Here is a 13019-nt window from a genome sequence, read left to right on the forward strand (position 1 = left end):
GTGAGAGGTTTCTGAAGATGAGGAAGATGATGAAGGTTACCTGCAGTCACTCAGAACAAATCATTTCCTTAACGACGCCACAAAGACGTTTGGTGGTTAAAGACAACAGCAGCGAACCAGTTAGCTTAACACTCATTAGCATCCTCCTCAAATCTTCTTCTGTCCCTCCACACACTGCCACCTACTGGGCAGATGGTGCAGGTCTTTCTATTGACTCTACAACTACTTCATTGGACCAGAAATGAGGGATGGAAGTATTGAACGAAGAGATCTTTTTATTTTTATTTTTTCCAGAATAAGTGCATTGCAAAAATCCAAAAAGCTGCTAGCCAATTAGCATTGGTTTTATCTGTCAAGCTGTCAACATAACGGGCTAAATCTTAAATGTTTAAGTTTTCATAAATAAAAGAAGTGACGGACGGTCAGGTCAGTTATGCTAGCTGGACTTTGATGACCGTAACATGTAGATGTGCTGCAGAATTTGGTGTGTTCCAGTTAAAAAACAAAAACAGGTGACCCACACATCAACCCTGACAGATCATTAGTAAATCAGGTGTTTAAATTAGGAAATTAGTTAGGTCCAGACAAACACATATTAATAAATGCAAAATGTTCTACCATAATCCCAGAGCACACATTTTCAATTTGAAAGCAGGACTTCATGTCTTTCTTCTCAAAACTTCTCCTTGCGCTCACACTCAGTCTCTGCTCGCTTACAAAACATGGAGTTGCCTTTTTGGCAGAGTCGCCTAGCAACCTCTCAGCCAATAGAATGAAAGCGTTGTGCTGGGTGCGTTTGTTTCCTTTAGCAGGTGAGCCTGTGTGGCTGCTATCGATTGGAGCAGAAGCTTCAGCACTGCCGGATATTTTTGTTCAGATCGACGGACTATTGATGTGGGATCTCGGGGGATAACGTTTCACAAGTAAGATGGACATATTACCGTTTATATTTTCTAATATTACTATATTGTATTCATGTCCACCGGGAAAATACCAGCTAATATTAGCTACAGCGCTCGGTGTAACACTGGGGTTCAATCCCCGCTATGAAGGCGAACCGATATTTTGTAAATCTTAAAACGTTTTAATGATTCCCTAACATTGATATATATAGTTCACGGTAACAAAAGCTAAAGTACGGTGCCCGCTAATGGACAAACCACGACAACTGCCTGAAAAAACAAAGCGTCCTCTGCTGACATATTGAAGCCACTGCCCTGCAGTTACTAATGAGACTCGAGCCTTGTGCAATAGTTGATTACATGTATGTAAACATTAATCTCCTAACCCTGTAAAAAGCATCCCCTGCACATCTGTGAATACACCGTCCGCCAATCGGCCATTTTACGATTGGCGGACGACGGCTATCCATCGCTATCTTCTTTCTTCATCAGGAGGTTTACGACAAATTAGGTTTGTATCTTTGTCTGTTTGTCAATTTTTACAGAGAAATAAGTTAAATAGCAGCGATATTAGGCGACCAAATGTCTTGTGTTTCTAACTTTACAGGAGTTAACTAGCATAGCATAGGTTGTTTTGATATTCATCATGGCGGAAGAGCGTGACGTCACGTTCAAAACGCTTGGTTGGCGGCTAATGCACGTGCTAAAACATCGAAGCGTCCATTTTATGTTGGGAGGAAACGTCAGCTAATCATTTGTCATTAAAGTGAACCTCATTCATCATTGTGTGAATCTGACCATTAAAATCAACTTTTATAAAATATTTACTAATTTGTTGAAACTCACTATTCAGAATTAATTTGTAATTTAATTATATGCTGTGACAGAATGAGACGGATAATCTGAAAAAACTAGAAACAACCTATCAGAGCCAGGAGGCGGGTCTTAGAGCTGTCAATCATGCTTCCCTATGTCCCAGGAATGCAGCGGATAAACTGTGTTCCTTGAAAAACTAACTAACATCAACTATATCATGTCTTTATAAAACAAAGTAAAACATACTCAAATAGCCAATTTTGTGTTTTTGAATCTATTTGTTAGCCTTTTGAACTTATGTGAAATTGATATATATTTTTTACCCACACAAGCCATTTATGTCAGCTGTTGGCAAATTATGGGACTCAGTTTGCAAGATTGGCGACAGTTTGGAGAAAATACCAGAATCAGTTGGTTATTCAACAATAACTGAATACATTTTTTGAAAATAGTGTCTTTTGTTGAGTGTTCATTACCCAATCCATGGATACAATCACGATACTTTTGGGGGATTGGTTGACCTTTCATGACCTCTGTAAATATTATTAATATCGTTAAATTTATAACGAAACAAAAAATCTGCTGCTCATGCAACATTTACTTTTCATCTCTCTTGTCATGTTTGCTGCTTATACATTTAATTGGACAGGATATTTGATAACCTTGGCTTTTGGAAAGACAACAATAAATGTTTATTCTCACTTCTTCTCTGCAGCATGAACAGAAACAGACATTTTATATGCAGGACTATAGATCAGGTTTCCTCTAGTTGGGTTAATATTTACTCTGTGATCATAAACAGGAAGAAGAATTTGTTTCCAGGCTGTGTTTACTTTAAATAAAACAAAAAAAATATTGAGTTTTGGTTTGTTTTGGCTGTAAACATGATGTAGAATTAGTTCACTGTAGTCTGAAGAAACGATTCCATATCTGCTAAATTCATCGTTTTGTGTCTGCAGTTTTAACCTGATGAAGTTTTTAAAACAAAATACATGGTGATAAAAATAAACGGAAGCTGAAGTTTTAAAAGCAAATATTTTACAAATTATTAAAATGCAGCAAAACATGCTTTGGCACCACATTTGCAGAATTTTATTAAAGCAATTGTTTAATAGTATATACTTTATTAGACTGTGTGTGTGCGTGTGTGTGTGTGTGTGTGTGTGTGTGTGTGTGGGAGGGGGGGGGTGAATCCAAAATCATTCAATCCCGATGGGAACCTGAAGGAAAAATGTTGAAAACGGAACTGGAGGCTCTGAGAATACAGCAACAATAAATACACGGAATAATGTAGAAACAATGGAATGAATAATACATTCCCACAATTTGCATTTAGATTGTTTTAACACAGAAACAAAAGTCAGACGTAAATATGAGCTCAACACTGCTGTAAATAAATCTAGAGAGTTAATTAACTGCTGGTTTTAAAATGAACAAGTGGAACATTTCTGTCTCTTATCTGGAAGACAGAGTTGCTCTTTATTTAGTCCAGGTCCTGGTTTTAAAGTCCAACATCTGTCTGTCACTGCAGAGGGCTTGAATCAAGTACATTAATAAAACCATGAACTTGTGTCTGCCGCCAGAGGGCGCCCCTCGCGCTGGCGGTGCAGAGGAGAGCCGTAGAAGAAGAGGACAGCTTTGCCGTGTGTCTCATCTGAACTCCGTATCACAGGTCAGTAACAGCAGCTGTTAGCGTTTGGACACTGCAGAATTTTAAATTTAAACATGATATTTAGCCAGTAGCCGAACAATTTCTTGAATGAATGTTTTATGAGGAGACTTTAACAGAAAACCCGGTTTATTGCTGAATGCTAACATGTCAAAGCTACCCTAGGAACAGTCTTAGACAGCTAAATTCACAGTTTAACCTCACTTAGAACACATTTAATATATATTAAATATATGATATTAATTTTAGTGGTTTATGTTTGTTGATATTTTCACTCCTAAACACCAGAGAAACTATTTTAATGAGAGTAGGAGATTAGGTGAGTGAATAATATTTGATCTAAACATAAAATACTGGTTTACAAGTGAAAGGCAAAATGTCCTCATGTAAGTCGTCTCAAATATTAGAATATTAAATTATAAATAAAGTGAGAATATTCATTGAAAGTTGAGTGGAAGAAAAAAGTGTGATCGGAATAGGTCCATCGGCAACAGGGATAACCACAGCCTTCAGTCCAAGCAGAATCCTTTAAAAAAAATTGGGGAATTTCACCAGAAGTGGACAGAGGGTGGAGTCAGAACCTCTAGATTCAAACGGATCCGACACTTGGGCTACCGGAGGCTTACCTGGGCTACCGGAGGCTTACCTGGGCTACCGGAGGCTTACCTGGGCTGAACCAGGACCACACTGCTGCTCAGTGGTCCAAATTCAAAATTATGAGTTTAAAGTCAGAATTAAGAGGAAAAAAGTAGAAAAAAGAATCAGAGAGGAAAATCAGAATTTTGAAATTTAAGTCAAAAATCTTTGAAAAATTTCAAAATTCTCATATCAAGTCAAAAGTTTTAGAAGAAAAGTTAGAATTAAGAGGGAGGAAGTCAGAATACCAAGCACAATGTCAGAAATCTGAGAAAAAATCTGAGAAAAAAGCGTCAGAAAAATGTAAAAATTCTTAGAAAAGAAATCTGAGGAAAAAAAGTAGAAAATATGAGACATAAGTGAAATTTCTGAATTCAAAGTCAGAACTCCATGAAAAAACGCCAGAAAGTCAGTCAGATTTTTTAATTTGAGTGTACCTGATAGTAAACTGGTCCAGGTTTTAATGAGTTGTGTTTGGAGATGCATCAATTTCCACCATCAACTTCTTTACTTGTTAAAAGGTTAAAAGTCATTCTGTCGCTCTGAAGGAGCATTTGCTTCCTACTCCATTATATGTATGCAGCAGAAACCTGATATGTAACTTCCACCTGTGACTGTACGCATGCAAGGTCGATAAATTTTTGCTGGCGTTGTTAATTTTCTCTGACGGATGGGAGTGGGGTCCTCAGCCGCGTGGTACCGGTCCAGTCGATGATTTAGCTAACTGGTTGGTGAAATAACAAACAGTGAGATGAAACTATTCCTCATTTTTACTAGGGAAGCCCAGCGCTTCCCTGCAGGACGTTGGATGGGTCTCTGGGCTCCGGTCCGACCGCCGCAGCAGAGAAACCAAACACCTTCACCACATGTGGCAGGAACATTCTCAGCTGGCAGTTTTACCCATAAAAAAGCAAATAAATCTCCCAGAAAATGCCCAAACCGTCGCTGGGGGTCAATCAGGTACAGCCTGCAGGTCATAAAGACATAAAAACATGGTTGTTGTTTTTTTTCCCAAATATTTTATTAAAGCCAATCAAACAAATTGTAATATATAATTTTTACTGTACATATATACTTATTGGGTTTCTACCAGAAAACTTGTGTTTTTGTGGAAATTTGAAAATTTAACCAAAAAGGATTTAACCAAAAAGACTCTTAATCCGTTTTTTTTTAATCACTGTTACTGGTTTATAAAATACTTATAATTAACAAACAATACTTAGCCTGGTGGGGGTGCAAGTAAAGCCTGGCGCCCGGCAGGCTGATGATGCACTGGGGGAAGTTCTGTAACAATATAATTCTGACAAAAAATATAATACAATGCACCAGTTTCAGACCCTTTTTGTTGTTTTTTCAACAAAAGGAGAAAAAAAGTTAAATTAAAAATAAAACTATAGAACGAATGCAGCTCACCTTGACATCGCAGTTCACCAAAGTCAATACAGAAACCCAGAATTAAGAGGAGAAAAAAGGTACAATAATATTTTTTATAGACTTCTTAAAGTCTAAATTCTGAGAAAAAACAACAACATTAAATTTAAAAACTGGATGTTTGGTCTCAATTATTATTATTTTGAAGGAAAGTTTTGTTTACACAGACTTCATAATTAATTTTATTTGTTGTTTTTGTTTATTTATTTTGGATATTTAAAATGTCCTCCAGTTCCAGAGTTAAATGTTCATTAGATTTTAAAGTTTACTGACCTTTGAGAATAATTTTGTATTTTGCCATTTTCATTGTTACTTGAAAATGGTCTCAAAACAACATTATTGTTTAATGCAATAACTTATTATAAAGCCTAATATCAAAACCAAAAATGATGAAATTTAGGACAGAAAATGAACCAAGTTGGTAATAAAACATTTTTTATATAAGAATGTGCGACTGGATGGGGCAAACTCACCTTCCTTTGCTTTGCTTGCACATCTGAAAGTAATTGTAAGAGTGTGTGTGTGTGTGTGTGTGTGTGTGTGTGTGTGTGTGTGTGTGTGTGTGTGTGTGTGTGTGTGTGTGTGTGTGTGTGTGTGTGTGTGTGTGTGTGAGTGAGTGAGTAAGTGTGTTTTCCAGGGGTAACCCCCCAACCACCAGCAGGATGGTGGAGAGAAAGCGTCTTGTTTGGGGGAGGAAGGTTAGCGTTTTGGGACAGAACGCCAATTAAATCCCTCTTTTGATGGAAATCCCAGCGGAGTCAACTCAATGCGGGATTAATCACGAAAACGTACATACCTCACTCCCTCCTGCTTCTTCCTCTCTTTCTTTCTTTTTCTCTTTACAAGTGTGTGTCATTTCCTCATTAATATCCTGGGAAAGGAAACCAGAGGAAACTTTCTGCTTTCTGTCTTTTTCTCTCAAATACTTTGACTTCTCAGCTCCTTGTTGGAGAACTAACTGACCCCTGACCCAGAACGGCTGCTAACCAAGTGTGTTGTTATCAGCATCAACCTGTCACAATAATCAATAATTAAATTAATCACATGACAAATCAAAACGATCTCAATAATTTCCATTTGCATCATTTATTGTTTCTCTACCTAAAACTGGATGATAAAAGTTTTCAGTTTGGTTCTTTGGTCTCAACTGGGTTTGGTTGAAGTGAACTCTGGTTTGGTTTGAATGTGAATGCCAAGCGGACCAAAGACCGCTCCAAAAATAGAACCAAAGCTAACATGCTAGCCTAGCGCTAGTAGCAGAAATGGCTCCTGGTCTTTAGCCAAACACTAAAGAGAAATCCTCCAACCGCTAAAATCCTCCATCTTGTTTACATCTGGTGAAGAAGGAAGTTGCTCTCAGTGTCTTCAGAGGTTTTTGTGTCGTTTCCTTCAGTTGTTCTTGGTGCAGCGCCCCCACAGGCCAGGAGGGGAACAGGTTGCTCAGAGGGTTTGGTTGGTTTGGCTGAAAATAGGACAAATATTGAAGTTTTGTTCCCAATCAAACTGGATCTACTGGACTATCGGTAGGAAAAACATCTTTACTCAGCCGAGTGCAGCTTCAGTGCAACCTTGTCTGCAATGTGGGTGGATTTAAGCTCTCTGTTGGAGCCAAACACCGCTTTCTGGTCGGTGACAAAGTATTGATACATTAACCTTAAACAGATGAGTTATTAACAGGAGTGGAAATTAGCACCCGCCACTGGCCAAATGCGGGTAAAAGTATAGAGTGGCATGTAAATTGGAGCAACGTACCGCCACTGTGGCGGGTTGATAATTTGAACAAAAAAAACAAAAAAGCTGCATTCAAACTTCTGTCCAGGGGAGGACTGACCATCTGGACTACAGACTGATGAACATAATGTCCATATCTGGCGGCCCTACGCTGTCATAATTTAACAAAAAAAGTATATTAAATATAATTTTTATCGACCGCGCCAGCGCATTGGTTGATTTTATTGACGGACATTGGGCTTATCCAATCACATCCCTCGGTTCTCCTTGGCCTGCCCCTCCCCTCTAAGGTTATAAATTGAACCATTTCAGCTAACGGTTAGCTGCTAACCGGAGTCCGAGAAAAGAGAGAGGATAAGAGACAGGGCGGATCAGAAAAACTACGACGAAAGCTAAAAAGTACAGAAACCCATTCAGAAAATTGTGTCAAACTATCCGATACGTTACCACACAAACTTTGACCGCTGGAGCAGAGAAGGAGCGGGGAAGGAGGGAGAATTAGCGATTCATTCTGAGGTATTTTAGTTTTAATAATAATTGTGAATTTTAATAGAAAACGTAATAAGGGAAAACAAATAAAACAGTTAAAACAGCTATTCATACCATTTAAAAATATTTTCTAAATGACTAGACACATCTTAAATAAATACTATCAGGGGGATGTTTAGCCAAAATGTGTAAATGTTCAAGATACGATTATAAGAATGTTTGGGTTGTGTAGTTTGCTGTAGTAATTACTTCAAATTAACTTATTGCACTACAACCCTGTTAAGGTGTCCATGCTTTATGTAAAATTATGTATGAGTACACGTGTAAACTTATTGTCAGTAAATTGGTTTTCATAGAGTTAAGAATAAATCTTATATTTTATGTAATTTGCTTGCACTGGTAGGGTTTGTAATCAAAAGAAAATAAACAGTGGCTGGTGAAATGTTTGAGTGGCTGATAAAACTGTAGTATATAATCATATTTTCTCTGCATCTAATTATTTATGTTTATTTGTGAAATATTTGTACTCTTTCGTATTTATTTGGAACTGTACATTTTTGTATTTTTTTAATTTTTGCAGCTCTGCTCCAGTAAATCCTGTTTGGTTTTGTTTAATTCGCCTGAGTAGAAATGAACCTTTTCAGCCATTTTCTCCTCAGGCCTCATCTTCACCTCCATCTCGTCATTTGACCTTGTTATTTCATCTTCGGTGATTCTGTCCTGAATGCTACTTCTGAATAATATAATGTTCATTCATGCTTTCATTTTCCTGTCTTTTGCTCATCCGTTCATCCACATCTCCTCATAATTGTAGTCTAAATACCTGAATGAATGCAGGTGCTTTCCATTACTACTGGATTGAAACTTGGATCAGATTGAAACTGCAGGAAGGGCGATGGATCAGAGATAAGCTCGCAGCGTGGAGCGCAGCGTGTTGCATGTGTGGGAGCCTCCTGGTGTGCTGGTGCTGCCCGGTACCAGCAGGACCGCGGCTTTGATGTTGGGACTGCAGCGTCTCCAAATCGAGTCAGACTCACATTCACTCCATTAAGCATCAATCAGAAACTAGAATCATTTGGGCAGAGACGTTTAAGATGTTGAAATGGAAACCAGATTGTGTGTTTGGACCCATTTATGGTGTCAGAACGACGTTTCATAGTTTTGATTAGTATGACCTGCTGCTTTCTGAGCCAGCTAGTGGTCCAGACGTATTAATATTAGTGCTGGGATTCGATTAAAATTAAATTAAAGTTTATTTCAGGGCCTGTAATTAATCACATTTTAATTGAAGACAGTATATATATTCACATTTTCTCAAGTGTCATTGTTAAAATCATCAATGCATGTCTAATTACATTTTTACTGTGTGTGCATACTTGTTTATGTTACATGTTGAGGACATGAAGAATGATGGACCTTATGGGGACTTAATGTGCCAGATCCTGTTTTCAGGGTCAGGTTTAGAGACATGTTGTGTATTAAGCTTTGGTTAAGATTATGGTCAGCCCTGTGTTGGTAATAGTTAAAGGTAAGCATAAAAACAGTTAAAGTAATTAAAGACCTGAAACTTATATTTGTGGTAGGACTCGGGTTTTTTAGTTACCTATAAGCCGTAATATATGTAATACAATATTGAAGTGCATCAGTCAGGAACGTATGTGCTATGATTTGGTAACTGGTTCTGACGTTAAAAAGTGGGACTGGAATGATTTGGGTTTCACGGATCGGTTCCATCTCAGCAGACCGGGTCTCTGGTAATTTAGGTCCCAAAGAAACAATCTCCTTCCTGTCTCAGCAGCTCTACTCTATAATGTGAAACATAAAAAGCTTCATTTTGTTCAGCTTCCATCTAGTCATTAAAATAAAAGAAAGTACGCTCTCGAGAAATGCTGGAGATTTGGGCGTACTTAGTTTTATCAGTTTTCCATATTTGATGTCATCGCTCCACTGATCTAATAAACATATTGAAGAATCTGTGATGTAAATTTTTGACATTAGAAGTAAGATTTAAATATTTGTTGAATCTAATGAATGCAGAACTTATATATGTGCTAAAACCCAGAAGGTGTGTTTACTTTTTAGACTCAAGTAGTGATTTCTACGATGCAAAAGAAGACATAATTGCAGAATTTAACCAATATAGAAAAATGTGGAATCTCTCAGAATTGGCTTATTGCGTAGAACTCAATACGTAGCTGTAGCGGCTAATTGGCCATGCCGAGTTCAGTAATGTGTATCAGTGAGTCTGAAGCATTTTGGCCACTACAGGCCTCCATACGTTATGTCACCTGATTGGGTGGGTCTTGACTCGGCTTTAAGATGACAGATGAAAGTGGTTAGCTATGGCTAAAATGCTCACTGAAACACCGACACCCTTCAAAAACTCAAAACACTCAAAGCTTGGTGCAGCTGATACCAATAATCAATAGAACAATCAATAGAATACTCCATTACTAAAATAAACATGAGTAAAACATAAACATGCTTTCGTCCCAGAGCCATTTCATGTTTTCTGACCTAATTATCAGTTAGACTTTACAGTAAAATGTAAAGTCCAACTTACATTGGACAGAAAATCTAAAAAAAGCTTAATGTCAGTTTTTTTAAATGAACTAATTTGATCTCTTGCTGCTAAATTAAGACTAAATTATATTTCCTATTAATCTCCGAGCCCAAAAACGTCCAGAAAACATTTAAATTCTCAAACTGTTCCTTTTCTTTGGCACCGCTTTTACATCCTGCAGTGATTTACTCCTGTTTTGATTGGCCGTCAGGGCAGAGCGAGGCGGGTTTAAAGTGGCGGAGAGGAATTTACCCCCCCGCCAAGCGCACACACATTTCTGAGCTTATTTCTGCATCACTGTCATATCAGTGAAAACACACACCCGCACCTTGCAGAAACAGAGCCGGTCTCTGTTGCTGCTTTAGCGTCGCCTCCATAGCTTGAAGTAAAACACAGCAGGAAGGAATGCCTTGTTATGGTGGATCAGCACAGAAGATAGGCTGACGGGAGGAAGAGAAAGTGTTGAAGTAGAAAAAGCTGAAAACAATCAGGCTTTCTATGTAGGTAATTCATACAAACTATTGTGGCGACTTGTTTTGGACAGATTAGACTCAACATTAAAACATTGCAGAGGAAATACATCTTTTGTGAGCCACTCACCTGTCTCTGGGTTATAAGTGGACCTTATTAGACATCTGGGCTCCAATCAGTCCGACCTCCTTACTTGCATCCTTTTGCCGTTTCTCCTTTCATCCCTCTTTCCTACACTCCGTCATTTGTATCATGACCTCTGACCTTTTCTTGTTGGGGAGGAAAAGGAAGAGGTTAGCCTCTGGACTGAACCACTGCATGTTTTTTCACTGTCCCACAGATTTTCCTACAGTTTAACCCACAAATGTAGAATTAATTAGTTTTCACTTTGAATTAACTCAACATGAAGCAGGGTGATTTATACGTAATAATGAGTTATTTTGGGTATTTTGAAGTTAATGATAAAAAAACATATTACTTTATGATAATTGGGTGGGTTGATGGCTTATTGGCTGCAGTTTCTATGAAACCTCCATGTTTTGCATCATTACATCTTTTGGCCTGAATTAAAGTGTCGACTGTTAGAAAAAGCTCACACACATTCAGCCATGATGCTGTTTCAACATGAACATTATTTAAGTGCTTTATGTGTTTCCTGTCGTTTTGTTCTCGTGTGTTTATTCAGCAGACATACGACGCCGTTTTGAACCTGACAGAAATGTTTCATTTTGTCTTTTCTGGGAAGAAATTTGTTTTAGTATTGGGGCAAACAAAGAACATGTTTCAAACACTGAAATTTGAATAAAATTATTTTAAAAATGTTTTGAGAGTAATTTGTGATGTGTATCCAATAGTTGAACCTACATTTATGTAGTCTGCTATTTATTGATTTTTTGTTTTATTCAATCCATTCATGTTTCTTTTTAAATGCCAGATTTTAGTTTTGCCTTTTTTAATGGATTTTATTTTTCAGACTAAATGTTTTCACATTTTATTTAAAATTTTACAATTTCATTTTCTTTTTAGATTTTTATTTGAATTTGAGATCTTTTCACTGTTTTAGATTTTATTTTTTTAAATTCTTTTACAAATTTCTTTTTTCAAATTTTCTTTTTTCACATTGTTTTAGGAGATTTTTATTTCAATTTTTACAGATTTCTTCTCACTGTTTCTTTTAGATTTTATTTGTTCAAATTCTTTTAGAGATTAATTATATTAATTGTATTTAACTCTGGAACTGGAAGACATTTTAAATATCCAAAATAAATAAACCACAAATAAGTTGAATTACGAAGTCTCTGTTAACATCATTGTCCTTCAAAAAATTATTCAAAACAACAATGTTATCATTTATCGGAATAACTTCTGAGATAATTTATCGTCAGGCAAAATTTATTATGACAGGCCTTATTGACGATAGTTTCAAGATTTTATTACAGATTAGTTGCGATTAATCGTGATTAAACTGATTTGTGGTTTCAGCTCCAATTTGAACCGTTTTCTTTAAATTACCTGCTATTTTTATTGAACTATGTGTTGTTAAAGCGTTGGTGTTGGATTGCAGTTGGACGTGTAATTGTGTCGTTTCAGATGTTGTCCCGATTTTAAACCGTTTCATGCTGCCATGACCAGGACTTCCTGGAATCTCAGATCCCTGCTGGATTAAAAGCTTTATTGCTACATTATTAGCATAATTCCACCCTGTTGAGGTGAATGATGGTTCGGAGCGGTTTGCTGCAGATAAGTGGAGTCGGTGGTGAATAGCTCAGGGCTTTGCTGCCGCTCTCTCGGGGTCAGCTGTGCAGATGGTCTGCTGCTCAATCAGCCGTTTAATCACAGAGGTTAGAGGTTAATGAGTTATTGTTACTGAACCCTAAATCACAGGAACACATGGCGGCTCACTCATTATGCGTGATGTGTTCAGTACACAACCAAACAGAAAATACTCCACAGAGCCCTGCTGGGCCTTTCTAAGGGCTTCCAGCATTTGGGAAAAGGAGAAGTTTTTCCTTACAATAAACTGGAAATAGTGATACAGGATCGTTAGCTTAGCCTTAAGATACCTGGACAACAATAATCCTGAAATGGCACTATCAACTGGTTGGGGTGTGTGTGTGTTACTATTTGCTTTGTGTGTTCCTGGTGTGTGCGTGCGTGTGTGTGTGAGTGGTGTTTTAGTAAATTACACCATCAATCAAGCACATGAGAAGCAGCAGGAGAAAAATATCCTTGTTGGGGAAACATATGGCATTATTTAACCGCCTCTAAGAATCCTCTTTGTGTGTGTGTGTGTGTGTGTGTGTGTGTGTGT

Source organism: Poecilia reticulata, chromosome 10, assembly GCF_904066995.2.
Source record: "Poecilia reticulata chromosome 10, P_reticulata-male-v2, whole genome shotgun sequence".
Taxonomy (NCBI): domain Eukaryota; kingdom Metazoa; phylum Chordata; class Actinopteri; order Cyprinodontiformes; family Poeciliidae; genus Poecilia; species Poecilia reticulata.